Source organism: Podarcis pityusensis (genome assembly GCF_964106645.2).
Source record: "Podarcis pityusensis genome assembly, chromosome: 5".
Taxonomy (NCBI): domain Eukaryota; kingdom Metazoa; phylum Chordata; class Lepidosauria; order Squamata; family Lacertidae; genus Podarcis; species Podarcis pityusensis.
Genome location: NC_138032.1, coordinates 52,199,353 through 52,216,627, shown reverse-complemented (window position 1 = coordinate 52,216,627; position 17,275 = coordinate 52,199,353).

Sequence of the window (17,275 nt, the reverse complement as noted above, 5' to 3'; positions counted from 1 at the left end):
AGCCCTTTTTTCCTCCCTTTCCGCACTTCATATTGCAGCCCTTTATATCTGCAAATATTCAACTTCATATAATGGACTAAAAAAAATATGCCCCAAATACTTACTTCATTCAGGGATTGGACATGCTGCACATTTCACCTCTTTGTTGCTGTACCAAAGGTAACTGTTCCATTTATTTCTGGGTAGCTACACACCTGCCCCTAAGCTGAGCCTAATGCAAATTCACTAAAACCAAGTGAAAAACTATGAGATCGAGGTCGGAGGCTGCATTTTACATTTAGATTAATCTGGAAAGCAGTAACAACTACCACAGGGTAAAGAAAAGGAATAAATGCCAATGTGGTGGGTCATATGTGTAAATATTTTCTAATTTCTCAAAGTGTTTGAAAATATATAAAGAACGTGTGTAAAGTGAAAAGTTGTTTTATTCTGGCCTTGTCATCTGTTAGTCCCCATACCTCTAAGGGTACACCTGCACTCCAGTCACTGCAGGCAAGGCTTAGCTAAGAACAATCTTTGTTGTGCTAACCATTTCGTGTGTGTGTGTGTGTGTGTGTGTGTGTGTGTGTGTGTGTGTGACTCTCTGTGTGTGTATTTACTATTCTCCGTCAATTAATGCATGTAAAAATTATCAAAGTGGAGAAAAGAATTAGTGAAATTCTCATGGGTGAGATTTTATTTTGTTCCTTTCAAGGTGGCTAAAAAATTTTCTCTCATTCAGCAAACCATCCCCCTAGCGGTTTGCATACTGCAGCCTTCCTGGGTGCCTGTGCTGTCTGAAAACCCCATAATGTCCTTGAGCAGGCTGTTTATATAAACTCAGGAAGCCAGGGAGGCTGCCTGCTTGGCACCTGACAACAGTTCAGTGGGAATTTGACACAGCCTTTGGCCAATTTGCAACCATCATGTATACTCATCCTGCACCCACTGAAAATGTAATGATGAACGGTGAGTGAAATAGAAAAACAGAAGCCTCTTTTGCAGGGGAAGAAAACATTTGCAAGATTGGCAGGCAGGTTTCAGCACATAGCTAAGCACAACTACTATATCACATACTTTGTAAAACATTCATAAAAGTTTGGTTAACTCCAAGTACAGAGGCTCTCTTGAAAATTTGCCTAGCCACTTTTATTGTCTTTGCTTAAATGCTGGTTTTCTCCTGGGCTGATTCCAAAAGACATTTGGCACTTGCAACCATAAGCTTAGCACCAGCTGTTTGTGGAAATGTTAACCCTGTGTATCTGGCACAAGCTTTGCAGAAATTGGTAAATGCTTGTGGCAACTCAGGAAAGATGCGAACTATCAAAAGTCAGTGGGATTAGGCAGAGTTTAGGTCTAAACTGTTAAGGAAAAAGAAGAGCATGGCTGTATGATGCAAGGCACAGCGAAACTAGTTTCCATTATCACTTCTGATCTTCAAGCATGGTCCATGGCAAAGAAACCAGATTTGCTGAAGAAGAAGGAGCTTCATTCTCCAGTGTCTCCCAACATAAAATTGGGGCACGATGGGTCATGCTGCACTGGTTGAATGCCTGCCTGTTGTGGGGAAGATAAAAAAAACCTAGGAGCTCTGTCAGAAGAAAAGTAAGCCATCCAATCTGGGTAGAAAAGTACTCTGTGATCAAGAAGCTCATTCGATCCACCCAGTTTCAGATTTGCTGTCATTGCCTGATGCTGGTGGCAGAGCCAATTGTGCAGCTCCAGTTCTGTGAGGGTGCCACCTTCACACAAGTAATGAGCAAAGAGGGCTAGCAACCCAGTAATAGGCATAGTGCCCCTCCTCTGAACATCTGTGTCTAGCCAGGTCCATCTGCAAAAAAAGTTTATGTGTGCATGTAAAAGAAAACCTAATTAAAATACAAAAGAAGACATAAAATCAAAAGGTACATAAAACAACAACCAAAAATTAATACTCACTGCAAAAGCAAAGTTAAAACACAAGTATAAAAACTGAGAAGCCCAGGTTACAGAAGTTATTTGAAAGGTCTCGTGAATGGCAAAAGCTTCACCTGTCGTGGAAAAAACCCCAAGGATGGTGCCAGGTGGGCCCCCCTGGGAAGGCTGTTCCATAACTGGGGTGCCACCAAAGAAAAGGCCCCACATTTAGTGATTCCCTGCTTCCCTTCTTTTGGCAGAGGCACTTGAAGCAGGGCCTCCGAAGACGAACTTAAGGTTTGCGTAGATACATATTGGAAAAGGCAGTTTTGCAGGTAACCTGATCCCCAAGCCATTTCTGCCTTTAAAGGTTAAAACCAGCACTTTAAATGGGGTCTGCAAATGGTCTGGGAGTCTGTGCAACTGACAAAGCACACGCCTAATGTGGTCAAACCACCCAGTCCCAGTTAAACATCTTGCTGCCCTATTCTGGACCAAATGCATTTTCCAGATTGTTTTAAAAGGCAGCCCCATTCATAAGCCTTTTCAGTAGTGTAAACGGGAGGTTACCAGAGCATTAACTATAACACAAAATAATCTGAAAGTTGGCCATGACGAAACCTATCACATATGTAAGGGGTTTTTGTTTTGTTTTTTTGGACTGCACAAGTCATTCAGAGTATTAACAGATCACACAAAAATATGACTGTTGTTTAGCACAACTGCTACTGATATATACATGAAAACAAAGAAAGTGTAATTTAGCATTTTTGATGCCATCCAAAAAGAAGTGAAAGCTACAGGGATTATTATTGCAAAGAGTTTCATTCACTGGTTGAATGTGACATCTGGATGTGGTTTGTAGAAGCAATTTTTTGATACCACAAATTATTGCCTTGTAAAACAGCTTGGTCTGGAGCCTACAAAGAAAAAGGTAACAATTCTGGGGCTTTGTAGTAAATGACACACTGCAGCCCTAAAGATAGCAAGGGCCACTCCTTGCGCTTGGCTTCAGGAGAGGCAATTAAACTTTATACAAGACAGTTGTCAAAGCAGAGTGGGAAATGAGAGTGGCTGGGTGGCAAAATTAGAACAAGTTTATGGGGAAAGTGGATACCAAGTCTTTGTGTAGATGAAGGGAGAATTCCCAGGATGCAGCTCTGGATAAGGGAGCCATGGATTTAGAAAAAGGGCAACTAACATGAGGCCCTTTGGACATCATTGGACTCTGGCTCCCATCAGCCCCAGCCAGCATGGCCAATGGTCAGGGGTGATGGGAGTTGTAGTCCAGCAACATCTGGAGGGCCACAGGTTAGCCACCCTTGCTGTAAAAGGGTTCCTTTCACTTCCTGCTGGCAGGAGCACCAGTTTGACTCTGCCAGAGCATATGTACCATGCCCACTTTGCTGTCCCTTTCCCAGCAGCAGGGTAGGAAACATAAAGTCAAGGCAATGTTGCCACACTGCCAGCCACCAGTGTCTCCTGCCATCTGATTCTGCAGGGGAACCCTGGCTGGAATGAAATGATTCCACTCCAAAACAAGGTAGGTCCAAAGATGCTAGTGCAGGGCTACAAGTGTGTAGAGAGGTCCCGAGAGCAATATAGCATTTTCATTTAAATGACCTTTATACAAAAGATTATACAAATTGTATTAATCCAAATGATATTTTCACTTGGATTAATTCACTTCCGTCGCTCCCTTCCCATCTCTAAAATGGGAAGAATTCTTCTCTGCTCCCTGTGTTAGTAATAGCAGCTCCTTCCTTCATATAGTAATTGAAAAGCATTCAGATATCACTATAACATGCCCTGTAAGCCCTATCAACCTACAACCCGATAGTTCTTACTTTTCGGCTAGTCTCTTAGGAGCAGCCTCTGTTGGGCTTCCAAATTGCAGATCTCCTCGGCTTTTCATCTTTGTCCTGAATTTCTGGCTCAGTTTAAAAATATCCTCCATTCATTACTTGGGGGTTGTTTTCTTCACATTCACTGTTTGGGTGGCTGGATCTTGCTTTGGCACTAGCCGGTTATTTTAGATGGCCCCTGGGAGTCTTGTCTGCCGTACAACTTTATTTTTCTGTTATTACACTAGCCTGTGCCAATCAGCTCCAGAAACAGGGTTGCGTAATCTGGATAATGAGAGCTGACTGAGATGTTTAATGTAACAAAGGTTTTGATGAAACCCGATCATGCCTTTGGATTTTTGGCAGTTTGGGGCGATTAACTCCTTGATTTACAGTGCTGGAAGAAGGTGCGACGCCTAGCTGTGTTCCAGTTGTCGAGAAACAACCAGAGGGAAATGGTCACTGTATGCTTCAGTCAGTCTATGGAATTTGCAGCGGAGGCTGAGAACGCGAATCAAATTCTCAGCACTGGAAGAGAAATGCAATCAGATTCCAAACTGTAAAGCACAGCAGATAGCCATAATGCCCAGAGAATGGATTCTGACTTTCCGTGTACATCAATGTCCTGTTGGATTAAGAGGTCTATGTGTATTATTTTATTTTGTTCCGCCGCTTTCTCAATCTCTAACACCAGGTACTGGCCTTTGATGGAATCAGCATGCCCATTCCAAAAGATCATTTGTCTTTCCAAATGTTCATTCATGTGTTAAACTGGCCCAGTGAGCACACCCCTGCAGTCATTCCACCTGCCCACACCATAATCACATTTGATACACAGACTTATGAGCTCTGCCTTCTAATAATGTGTGTGCTATGATTTCCACATACGCTATAGTCATACTGATAACGAGGAATAAGTATTTTACTGGTTTCTAACAGGGGCAAGACTCACACACGCCGCATGAAACAAATGGTTGCATAGTTTCTGGTTGATGTGGTCTGCCACAGCCTTCAAGGTGCCATAATTCAGAACTTCCCCCCTTGCAAATGTGAAGATTAAAAGAGGTGGGTTTTTTAATAAATAAAAAAAGAACTAGTACCACTGTATTGATTTAAGGCCAGTCATGCACTCGATTCAGTATAGAATACCCCTTGCAAGTAGCTGGCTGAAGGACTGCCCAGGTGCTGAGGTCTATTAGAGGCTCTCCTCCCTATGTCCTGCCCTTATGCCAACTGGACCTTAGAAGAACTCCAAGGGCTCATCTGGCAAAGCTGCAGCTATAGCCTCCTGGCAGTGACATCACTGCCATGTATCAATAAAGGGGCAGGGAGGCAGTGGGGAGGTCAGGGCTGTGCAGATGCACCAGTGAGAATGTCTCATTGGCTGTGACAGTGCATCCATGCACCTCACCACAGCCTAACCCATCCCCTGTGGCAGATGCCCCACCACTAATCCTGGAGGGAATACTCAGACACAAGATAAAAAGGGGGAAATAGATCAGGAGACACCCAATAAAAAATAATAAAAAATAGGGAGTTTAAAATAGAACCATAGAATTGTAGCATTGGAACGGATCCTTAGGATCATCTAGCCCAGGCAGGGCCAGACTTGGCCTTCCAGATGTTTTGGGACTACAGTTCCCATCATCCCTGACTACTGGTCCTGTTAGCTAGGGAGGATGGGAGTTGTGGTCCCAAAACATCTGGAGGGCCAAGTTTGGCTAGCCCAGCCCCCTGCAGTGCAGGAATATGCAGGTGTCCCATATCAAGCCTGCAACCTTGAGGTTATCAGCAGCTGAGAAAATTTCCCAAGCATGTTTCTGGGAACATCCAATGTATGTTTTCAACTTTTTAATGGTTTTATTGTAGGGTTTTATGTTTTTGTTGCTGTAGGCCTCTGTGATATGTATATCTTTATGACACAGAGGTATACAAATGCTTTTTATTCATAAAGTAAATAAATTCCCAAGATTAGCAGTCTTGCCATAGCTCCCCCTGATATTTGCATAGTGGGACGGTGGGGAGACAACAACTGAACAGAACTGTAGACTCCCAGCTGAGCATGTGAATTAATTCCACTGAAAAGCACTCGTCCTTAAAAGCTCCACCTAGTTCTTTCAAGCAGTGTTTGACCTGCAATGGTCTGTTCACACTTGCAGGTCATCACTTGAGGCTGCAATCTCCAAGTGATGTCCATCCATGGGTATATCAGCCCTACGAACTGATTCACACTTCCTACAGTACACACGCCATGATGTGGCGTCACCACATGCCTCCAGGTGACAACCCTACCATATAATTAGGAGATCTGTGTATTTGTAAGCATGTGCTGGATTTGTACTAGGAAACCACATAGTAACAGATACATCTCCTGCAGCAAACACAGCTGCACCTTCCATGCAGAGCATAAATCAGCCCTATTGCACATGATGTCCTGTTTCCCCCAGACATCCCATCTCAAAGAGAAATAGCATCACTCTGCTTCAATGTTAATTGAATATACATTTTGGTCCTGAGGGCATCTTCCCTCTCAAGGTGTTCTGTCCATGTGTGGTCTCATTTAAAAGTTGTCCATCAAGTCGTTTCCGAGCCTGAGACTGAGAGGTCTCACTGGTTATCCTTTGCATTGAATGCACTCATGTTATAGATTTGAAAAAAATCAATGAAACCTTACAATATGAAAATGGAGTAAGTCAAAAGGTTGAAGTTAAAAATATTTCTCTCCATGCTTTTTTAAAAAAAAAATAGTAATTTGAGTTGTCATTGATGATAGCTTTGAAACAAAACAGAACATATCTATTTCATATCCCAGATCCTAATAAAACAGGTAATGATGGAAACATCCATAGTCCATTGCAAGTGAAATATTAAGAACTTGTTATTCTGAAATATGAATACTCTGACTAAAAAGAGCAAACTGGTTCCCTGACATGTCCCATCTTGCATTCATTTTAATCTGTTCATTCTGTGAAAGGCTGAGTGAGAATTTACACACACACATACAGAGAGAGCAATTTTTGTAAAGGAGCAATTCCCCCCTTCTAAATTATGTATTCTTTACTTATTAATCAGTGCCACAATTTCCTCTGACATTTAACGCAGACATACATTATTTTCATTCATTCCACAAGCTAGTAATTCACTGTATCACTATACACATGGCAAAGATATTGCAAAAGTAAATAAATGTAGGCATATCAGGTTTAACAGCCTCTCTGAGAATAATATCTTCTTCTTTTTAATGTGGTGTAACTCGCAATAAAACTGAATGTCATCACAGCTTCAGAGAGAATGGGCAAGTCTTCATATAAGGTTTTGTTGTTGTTTTTACACATACACACACAGCCCCCCCCTCCAAATCCTGGCATTTGTGCAAAAAGAAGAAGACGGTTCTAATGAGATCCACTGAGATTAGCAGCATTGGATTCCGTGGATCCCCAGCAGGGCCAGGCTATGCTGAGGATCATGGTTTACCAAGAGTGCTAAACTGTGCACTGGCAGCCACAAACCAGTAGCAGCTATAATCCTCAGCAGTAAAAAACACACCAGGTGAAGTGTAGGTGAGTTCACACAATGCAAGACACAGTGATAACAGCAAGAACTTTTATTGAACTAACAGAACAGGACAATGGGCAAAGCGCTTGCTTATATACATTTCTGAAGGCCTGGGCCACTCCCACTCCCAGTGTGATTGGCTGTCTAAACTTCCAAGCTGCGAATCATGACTCAGAGTTGAAGGGCCAATGGCAGAGGCCCAAATCCTGAAATGTTCTGTGAATGGATATCAGGTATCGAATCAGAACACAGGGGCTCAGATTCCTTAGTTCAGACTCAAGCTCAGGCAAACAGAGACCACTGAATACATAACACCAGGTACGTAGCAGGACCTCAGCATCAGCTGCCATCAGCTGGCAGAGAAGAGGCTTAGAACATGAAAACATAAGAGCCTGCTGGACCAGGCCATGGGAGCATGACTGGGCAGAAGGGGAGCCCATCTGGCTGCATGCCTGGGGGCCCTGCCTTGCTCAGGTCCTTCCTTGCACACTGGTGGGGCTGTGGCATGGTCGGTCCAAGACGTTTTGGCACCTGAGGTGAGCCACAAAATGGACCTCCCTCCCCCCTTTCAGCCAGGGAAGAAAGGGTTAGCTGAAGATCTACATCAGGAAGGGTCATCAAGTAGCACACACCCCCCCCCTTTACATTTCTTTTTGCTGTTTCCCAGGCTTTTCAGGCTATCTCTGTATGGCCTCATGACTGGGGGCTCAAGGATTCTCCCCTGTGCCTGTCAACATTTAACCTAGATTGCCATGGTGATGCCAGTTGCTCCTGTGTTCTGTATTTTGGGCTGCTGCTCTGTGAATTCCTGCTCTGCGGGCTCAGCTGCTATTGCTGCTTCTCCCCTGGGCTCAGGGTCTGCTGTGGCTTTGTGCTAGCCGCACTTGTACCAGCTCCCTGTGCATAGGATTGCTCTGCAAAACTGCAGAAAGAGGGGTGCAACTCACAACTGTGTTTACGTTCTTGCTTTTCACTTAAAATAGCAGGGCTAATTTTTATTAAATAAATATACTAATTGGCCCTTGCAAACGCCAGTTTCAACAACAATATTTAATGCAGAATAATAAGCTGTGTTACAAGCAACAGCTTTGCAGACCCTTTGATTGTAAATAAGAGATTAGTTTCAAATTCAGATGTGCTGCACAGGTTGGCATAATTTCAGGTACCAGTCAATTTAGGATGCTTGCCAAGCTGTGGGAAGTGCAGGTATATTTATATCACACCGGGGTGGTTCCTCCCCCCCTCTCCTGTGTTCAGTCTGAATATTTGCCTTCATAAATTATCACAGGAAAACAGTAAACAAAAAAGGGTAGTTTTGGTTTCGTGATGCTTGCCAAACCATAATCTTCACTACTCGCAGCGGTTGTGATCAAGCAAGATTGTTTTAGTCGCCCAGTACGACAGAATTTGAAGGTCTAAGAAGGACCTGAAAGGCCATTAAGGGAGTAAAACTTAATAGGTACCTTGTCTTGTAAAGGAAGCTAGAGATGACATTTGCCACTGCAAACGCTGGATTTAGGGATGTGGCTGCGAGGCAGATCCTCTCTAGCTTTAGTTCACATTGGCAAGCCTGGGTGCGCACAGACTCAGATAGGTATTGTTCAGTCACTGTCAGGCTCCATGTGCCGTGTCACCCACTACATCAATCACAACATCAAGGGTGTTACCCTAATGCTTCTGTCCTCTCAGCTACAATTTCAATGTGTTTATCTGCCTTTGTTTTCATTACATTCAGGTTTGTTGCTGATCTTTTAACAGAGGCACAGCTGAGCTGAGCAATTTGATGGGTTGGTTTTGTATTAATCTGATTAAACTGAATGCAGGGGTTTTTTTTCCATTGCTAATTATTTTTATTAGAAGAAAGATGGCTGGCGGCAGGCCTTGGCAGGCTGCAGGCCTGGTCGTCCTCTTTTATACCTGCTGGGATTGACAAGGCATCTGAACCTCACCTGAATCTCATAACTCTGCTGTAGATGCCTCTGATTAGTTATCATTTAACTCTTGGGGGAAATAATTAGCATCAGACGTCATGTGCATGGAAGTTGCCGAACCAATTAACCAACTAGAAGGATTACTGTTAATAGCACCAGTTTTCCTATAAATTGATATTGCTGGATAGTTTTGATGAACTGCAAAAGCATTTTTAGTTTGCTTTCTGTTGCCACCCTGGAATTTTTCTTTATTAGTGCCACTTTGTTTTGTATGGTTCCTTGCAAATGAAGGGAAACAACTTTTCTGCTTGTATATGTTGATAATATAATTTTAGTTACTGAGGACAAACAAGATTGTACAAAAACAAGATTGGGTGCAGGTCTGGCCAGGACATAAGCGTCCTGACTGTGATAAAGGTGACCTGTGTGCTTGCTTGCTTGCTTGCTTGCTTGCTTGCTTGCTTAACAGCTGTTGGGAACTTCAAGGTCCCTGCTCTCCTTTCTTATGGTCTTTGTACTGGATCTGGAGACTCCAATAGAGAGCATTCCATGTCAAGAATGAGGGCAAGTGGGCACTCTATCAAATGATAGGGCAGGAGTTACATGGAGCAGGGCCTTTTCACTGGTGGTGCCCATTGTATGCCTCACTCTTCCCAGACCTACTCTCTTTTGGCCTATGTTTTGGAGCTTTATAATTTAGGAAGACTTTGGAAGAACTGGTTGACAAGTCTTATCAGTTGCTGATGCATGAGCGGATTTTATTTGCTGCTATTCTGTGCTTCTGGTGCACCAGGGTTTACACCAGCATAATAGAGTTGGCCAGGATGCCAGAAGGGATACAGTTTACAAACTTTCTCCATTATCTGCACAGCAGGGGTTGTTCAGTCAACTGTGCAAAGGCTGAGCTGAAGCATTCTCTGCTGGTTACCTGCTTTCAGCAATAGGAGTAGCTGTTTGGTAGTACCCAATTAGTTAGCTGTCAGATTCTAGAGCTCCCTATTGGTGGCTCTTAGGTAATTCACAAAATACAGAGTCCATTCATAAAACACAGTGTTCATTCATAAAGCAGTAACATAAATCTCCATTGCTACATATTGGGTGTATATTTCAGTGGTTGAACGTACAAGTTTATGGCCATGCTGTAGTGTAGAGCTTATGCGACTGTGAATAAAAGCTGGCTGGGCTCATTGTCTCTGGGTTTGGGGGGGAGGTGACAAAACTGATTTCCAATAAATGCCCCCCCTTTATTTCTATAACAAGTCCTTGAGTCTGTATTCTGAATGGTGACACCAGGGACCTAGAAGGTGCAGGGCTTGTCAGTCCAACCCCTGCACAGTCTCATCAGGGCTGACCTTAAGGCAATTTCAGCAATTGGACCAACTTGGGCCCTGCAGGCCACTCCTAAGAGGGCCCCTGCACCAGGGAAATCTAAATGGATTTTATTTATATCTATAAGATTTTGCAGACTTTGGCTGTGAACTGGGGCCCTACAAAAAAAAAAATCAAGTTGTGCCCCACCACTTCAGATTGGGCCCCACGGGCTAGCCCTGAGTCTAATAGTTGCTGGGCCTGAGTTGCCCTGCTCTTGCATGAAGTCGTGGTTTTACAATTTTGGGAGAGGGGAGACTGTAGCCCTGGGGAGCAGGCAGGCTGGCGAGGCGCCCTAGATTTAGAGGTCTGAGTTGTCCTGCCCTCACATGAAGTATTGGGTTTGCAATTTTGGGAGAGGGGAGACTTCCCACTGGGGAGTGGGTGGGCTGGCCCCCTAGATTTAGAGGCCCTAGGCTTCAGCCTACTTAGCCTATACATAAATCCGGCACTGTCCAGAACAGTGTGGGAAGTGGTCTGGGGGCTTCAGGGGAAAGATCAATGTGCAGATAACATTTCTCCCCCTCTTTCCCACTGATAGGACTATCCTGAGGGGCTCCTACCACAAATGGGAGCAAACTCTGGCTCTACACCCTTGTGTGTAAGTTAGGACGAGATGAGATATGGTCAGCTGACTGAGGCCATCATGTGATACTTCATGGTGGAGCATGGTGAACTTGGCTAGGTCGATTTCTCTTTATATTTGCAACACAAAGTAGACAAGAAGCACTGGTGCAGCCTTACTATTTGTCTGACAGAGGACCATGTTAACCTAAACTTGCCCTGCCTGGAAGCTCTGCCCCTAATTCCAGCTGTTTGGGGAGGGATTAAGATTAAGATTACCCCGCCTCTATTCTGAATATGATCAGAGGCACTCTTTGTTATTCATTCTCATACAGATAACCCCCATTTGTATGGGAATTGCTTTCCAGGTCATCATGCATGCCAGCAGAACGCGGGGGGGGGGGGCAAAAATAGTGCACACATCAGTGGTCATATGCCAATTGAACACACACAAAATGGTTGGTACCTGTATTCTGTGGCTGAATGGTTCACACTCGTTCTTAAGAGTCAGCACCCCACAAATACTTTGCATCAAACAAAATTATACTTTCAGGGTTTGTTTCTGAAGCCCATCAGGATAGTGTGATCGCTTGTGACATTCCATGGTAAATGCAAGCCATGAAGACAGGCTTGTGGTGAGATCATAAAATGTGTTTTGTCACTTGCTGATTGCATGTGATGACTCACCCCATCGATACCTTGCATGTGTGAAACTGACATCACGGATCACCAGGGAAAGAACTTTCATATCTCCTGATATCACATCAAAAACAATCTGTTTCAACAGAGGTGGTTCTCACATTAAACCGTGAACCACCCAAGTGATGAGAGATTGAGTGATACAAATGCATGTGTGAATCAGCCCTTAGAGAGCTTTCTCTCTTCTGGGCTGCATTCATTTCACCAAAACACAAACCAAACCACTCACAGAAAACAAAAGTATAAAGACATCACCATGAAAAAGATTCCATCCTTTTCTTTCACAGCACTGACCTCTGCCATAATGACTGATATTCAGATGCTACTGAAACCTTTTAACTCATCTAACCTCTGGGCAGGTTAGCCATCTGTCACCTGGAGATGAAACATACAACTGCCACCTTGTTAACCAGGACTGATGAGTTTCTCAGCAGCACTTTTAGATGTTTCAAAGACCTACATTTATTTTCAGCTGTAACTGGATATCTTGTTTTAGGATTTGGCCAAGCAAGAAGCCAATCACTTGTGAAGGTTACTGAGCACCTGAACTCCCAGCAATTTTAATAAGCTTTGAAAGCACTTGGCAAATTCTCTCTAATAATCTGCCATTCAGCATGAAGCAGAACTGGGCCTTGTCTACAGAATTAATCTTTGTAGCTATGCTCAAACAGGGCAACAATATCTATGTCCCAGAAATACTTTAAAGGAAAGGGTTGTCAGTATCAAATAGTTTCACTGTTTGATGGTGCTGCCTGTAGCTGTTGGCCCATTAAGCTATTTCATTGTGATTCTGTGTAAGTTATTTTTAAATGCAAGTTAGGGAAAGCCATACATTTGCTTCCAGAGTTCTCAGAAGATTAAATTCTGTCCATGATGGCTATATTTTATTGAATTTAATGAATTTAATGAACCAGAATCTCACCTCCTACAGACAGATAGATAAGATAAATATGTTTTTATTACAGAAAAACAAAAACATAATTCTTCTAATTATATATAAAGTAATTTTATGTTCAAATGGCCTCAAAGAGTGACTGAAGCATGTTCTGCTAACTCCATGCCATGTGAATTCTTCTCAGCTAGAAACTCAGCACGGTGATGGATACATTTCAGAAAGCCTGGACAAGTATGGCTTTTTAAACTACTGGACTTAAAGGCTGGGTGTCATATTTAGTGAGCTGCAAAATTGTTCTGGGTTCTATAGGCTGCTGCTTCATCTGCCAAATCCTTCTCCCAATGTCAATATGCTTACTGGTACAGCCTCCATTAGCTTGCCTCACCTGTACAACAGGCCATGTGACATGGTTGCATTGTCCCCTTCACTTCAACACTGAGAACATCAAACTAGTTCTGTAAGCAGACACATCATTAATTTCCACATAACCACAAGGGTTTGAATGAACAGGAAAGAAGATATTAAAATGCCTTAGTATATTAAAACAGAATATACTAATCTGTACGTTTCCGAGCACAATTCAAAATTTTGGTGCTGACCTTTAAAGCCCTAAATGGCCTTAGCCCAGTATACCTGAAGGAGCATCTCCACCCCCATCGTTCTGCCTGGACACTGAGGTCCAGTGCCGAGGGCCTTCTGGTGGTTTCCTTGCTGCGAGAAGCCAACTTACAGGGAACCAGGCAGAGGGCCTTCTCGGTAGTGGCGCCCGCCCTGTGGAACGCACTCCCACCAGATGTCAAAGAGAACAACAACTACCAGACTTTTAGAAGACATCTGAAGGTAGCCCTCTTTAGGGAAGTTTTTAATGTCTGATGTTTTAATGTGTTTTTAACCTTCTGTTGGAAGCTGGCCAGAGTGGCTGGGGAAACCCAGCCAGTTGGGCAGGGTATCCATAATAGATTATTATTATTATTATTATTATTATTATTATTATTATTATTGACATGCCAATTATAAATGAAGGTCATTCTATTTGAGTTTGGATTTCTATGCAAACAATACTTATCCATGATTCAGTACTCACTAGGGACTTGCAAGATCCACTGAAGGAATTCCAATGGTCATTTTTATTTTCTCCCCATCATCACCACTACCACATCCCCAGCAATCAGTCCTTATTACCCAAACTGGAATTCAGTTAGTTTCTTCCACAACGTCAGGCAATACCAATGAGACGGAAACATGGAAGGTGCCTAAAGAAGCCAGGGTGGCTATCTAAAGAACTTTTAACTGAGTTAAGATTAAAAAAGGATGTGTACAAAAAATGGAAAAGGGGGGAAACCACCAAAGAGGAATTCAAACAAATAGCCAGCACGTGTAGACACAAAGTCAGAAAAGCTAAAGCACAGAATGAACTCAGGCTTGCTAGAGAGGTTAAAAGCAACAAAAAAGGCTTTTATGGGTATGTTCGTAGCAAAAGGAAGAACAAAGAAACAGTAGGGTCACTCAGAGGAGAAGATGGTGAAATGCAAACAGGGTACACAGAAAGGGCTGAACTCCTCAATGCCTTCTTTGCCTCAGTCTTCTCCGATAAAGAAAACAATGCCCGACCTGAAGAATTTGGAGCAAATGATTCAGCAGAGGAAACACAGCCCAGAATAACTAAGGAGATAGTACAAGAATACTTGGCTAGTTTAGATGTATTCAAGTCTCCAGGGCCAGATGAACTGCATCCAAGAGTATTAAAAGAACTGGCAGATGTGATCTCAGAACCACTGGCAGTCATCTTTGAGAATTCCTGGAGAACAGGCGAAGTCCCGGCAGACTGGAGGAGGGAAAATGTTGTCCCTATTTTCAAAAAGGGGAAAAGAGAGGACCCAAATAATTACCGCCCAGTCAGTCTGACATCAATACCAGGGAAGATTCTGGAGCAGATCATTAAGCAAACAGTCTGTGAGCACCTAGAAAGGAATGCTGTGATCACCAATAGTCAGCATGGATTTCTGAAAAATAAGTCATGTCAGACTAACCTGATCTCGTTTTTTGACAGAATTACAAGCCTGGTAGATGAAGGGAACGCAGTGGATGTAGCCTACCTTGATTTCAGCAAGGCATTTGACAAGGTGCCCATGATATTCTTGTAAAGAAGCTGGTAAAATGCGGTCTTGACTATGCTACCACTCAGTGGATTTGTAACTGGCTGACGGACCGAACCCAAAGGGTGCTCATCAATGGTTCCTCTTCATCCTGGAGAAGAGTGACTAGTGGGGTGCCACAGGGTTCTGTCTTGGGCCCGGTCTTATTCAACATCTTTATCAACGACTTGGATGATGGACTCGAGGGCATCCTGATCAAATTTGCAGATGACACCAAACTGGGAGGGGTGGCTAACACCCCAGAGGACAGGATCACACTTCAAAACGACCTTGACAGATTAGAGAACTGGGCCAAAACAAACAAGTTGAATTTTAACAGGGAGAAATGTAAAGTATTGCACTTGGGCAAAAAAAATGAGAGGCACAAATACAAGATGGGTGACACCTGGCTTGAGAGCAGTACATGTGAAAAGGATCTAGGAGTCTTGGTTGACCACAAACTTGACATGAGCCAACAGTGTGACGCGGCAGCTAAAAAAGCCAATGCAATTCTGGGCTGCATCAATAGGAGTATAGTATCTAGATCAAGGGAAGTAATAGTGCCACTGTATTCTGCTCTGGTCAGACCTCACCTGGAGTACTGTGTCCAGTTCTGGGCACCACAGTTCAAGAAGGACACTGACAAACTGGAACGTGTCCAGAGGAGGGCAACCAAAATGGTCAAAGGCCTGGAAACGATGCCTTATGAGGAACGGCTAAGGGAGCTGGGCATGTTTAGCCTGGAGAAGAGGAGGTTAAGGGGTGATATGATAGCCATGTTCAAATATATAAAAGGATGTCACATAGAGGAGGGAGAAAGGTTGTTTTCTGCTGCTCCAGAGAAGCAGACACGGAGCAATGGATCCAAACTACAAGAAAGAAGATTCCACCTAAACATTAGGAAGAACTTCCTGACAGTAAGAGCTGTTCAACAATGGAATTTGCTGCCAAGGAGTGTGGTGGAGTCTCCTTCTTTGGAGGTCTTTAAGCAGAGGCTTGACAACCATATGTCAGGAGTGCTCTGGTGGTGTTTCCTGCTTGGCAGGGGGTTGGACTCGATGGCCCTTGTGGTCTCTTCCAACTCTATGATTCTATGATTCTATGATTCCACATAAGCTCCTCTCCATTTGGTTTTCAAGTGGTTGCAGTTGCAATGCCTAATGGGTTTTTTTAGTCCTAAGGCCTCTCGTGGTAAACTCATCACATAATCAGTTAAAATTTGAAGGTATAGCGTAACAGCAATGAATTCAGCAATGATTCCATAGATTCACAGGGAAATACTGCTAATGATCTCACTTGCTGTAGCCTGTCCCAAAAGATATGTTCAAAGATGTTTTACTATGCTCTCAGGGGACCATTTAATGAGTAATGCATTTGGTACCTATGGGCAAAGAGAACACTGATTTACAACCGTTTAGTGCACCAGATGCCAAAAGAATAAATGTCTGTGTTATAACCATTTTATCTGCAACTAATAAAAATATGTGCCCCTTGTATTCAGGGCCACAGCTGTTTGGCCGTACAACTTATATTTCTCTGTTATAGGAAATAATCATTCAAGAGGATGATTTGTAGACACAGATATGAGCTGTATTTGTTTGGGTTTTTTAGTCCCTTGAGTTTGAGGGGGGGGAGAGAATTAATAGTTATGATGAATTCAGCAATTAAATACATGGGGAAACTGGGGGGCGGGAACCAACACTCCACACTTTTTTCCCCACTGAGGGCTCATTTACACAACTAGTTATGGTAGTACATATCAAAGATGGCATACATCATCTGATACTTTTGTGATAAATATTGCATTCATGATTAAACACTTTCCTGGGACATATGAAATGGCTGTCACAGCTAATGAAATGTGTCTAGTGGCTTCATACATTCCAAATTAAAATTCAGGTATTTGGAGTTCAAAATCTAGTTATTTAACATGCTGATATTAATGCTTACCACAGCCTAGTTCACAAATTATGTGTGGACGCTAAAGAATGTGCATGTTTTTAAATATAAGCTATATAGTAACCTCATATTGGGGAACAAAAAAAATTAAGGAATGGTTCATTTAATATCTTAATTTAGCAAGGCAGGTCCAGTGGATTTAAATCTGTGTACTTTTGGCAGAAGTCCACCTTATTAACGCAAGAGTGAATAAACCAATATTATTATTTTTTTAAAGAACACATACGACACTCGAGGGAATCTAAACTTTATTGTTAATTTGATGGAGTGCTAATAGGCCTTCCATGTGTCACTGGTTTCTCATAGCAGTTGCTTTAAATGCTTGTTTCTTGTTGGATCAACAAAAGAACAGTCTCATATTATAGGAAAGAGCTCCGTGTTAGAGGGAGTCTTTGAAACAGACATGCATGGCCTTGGAAAGGTTCGACATGCTGGCCCTTCCCTTCACCA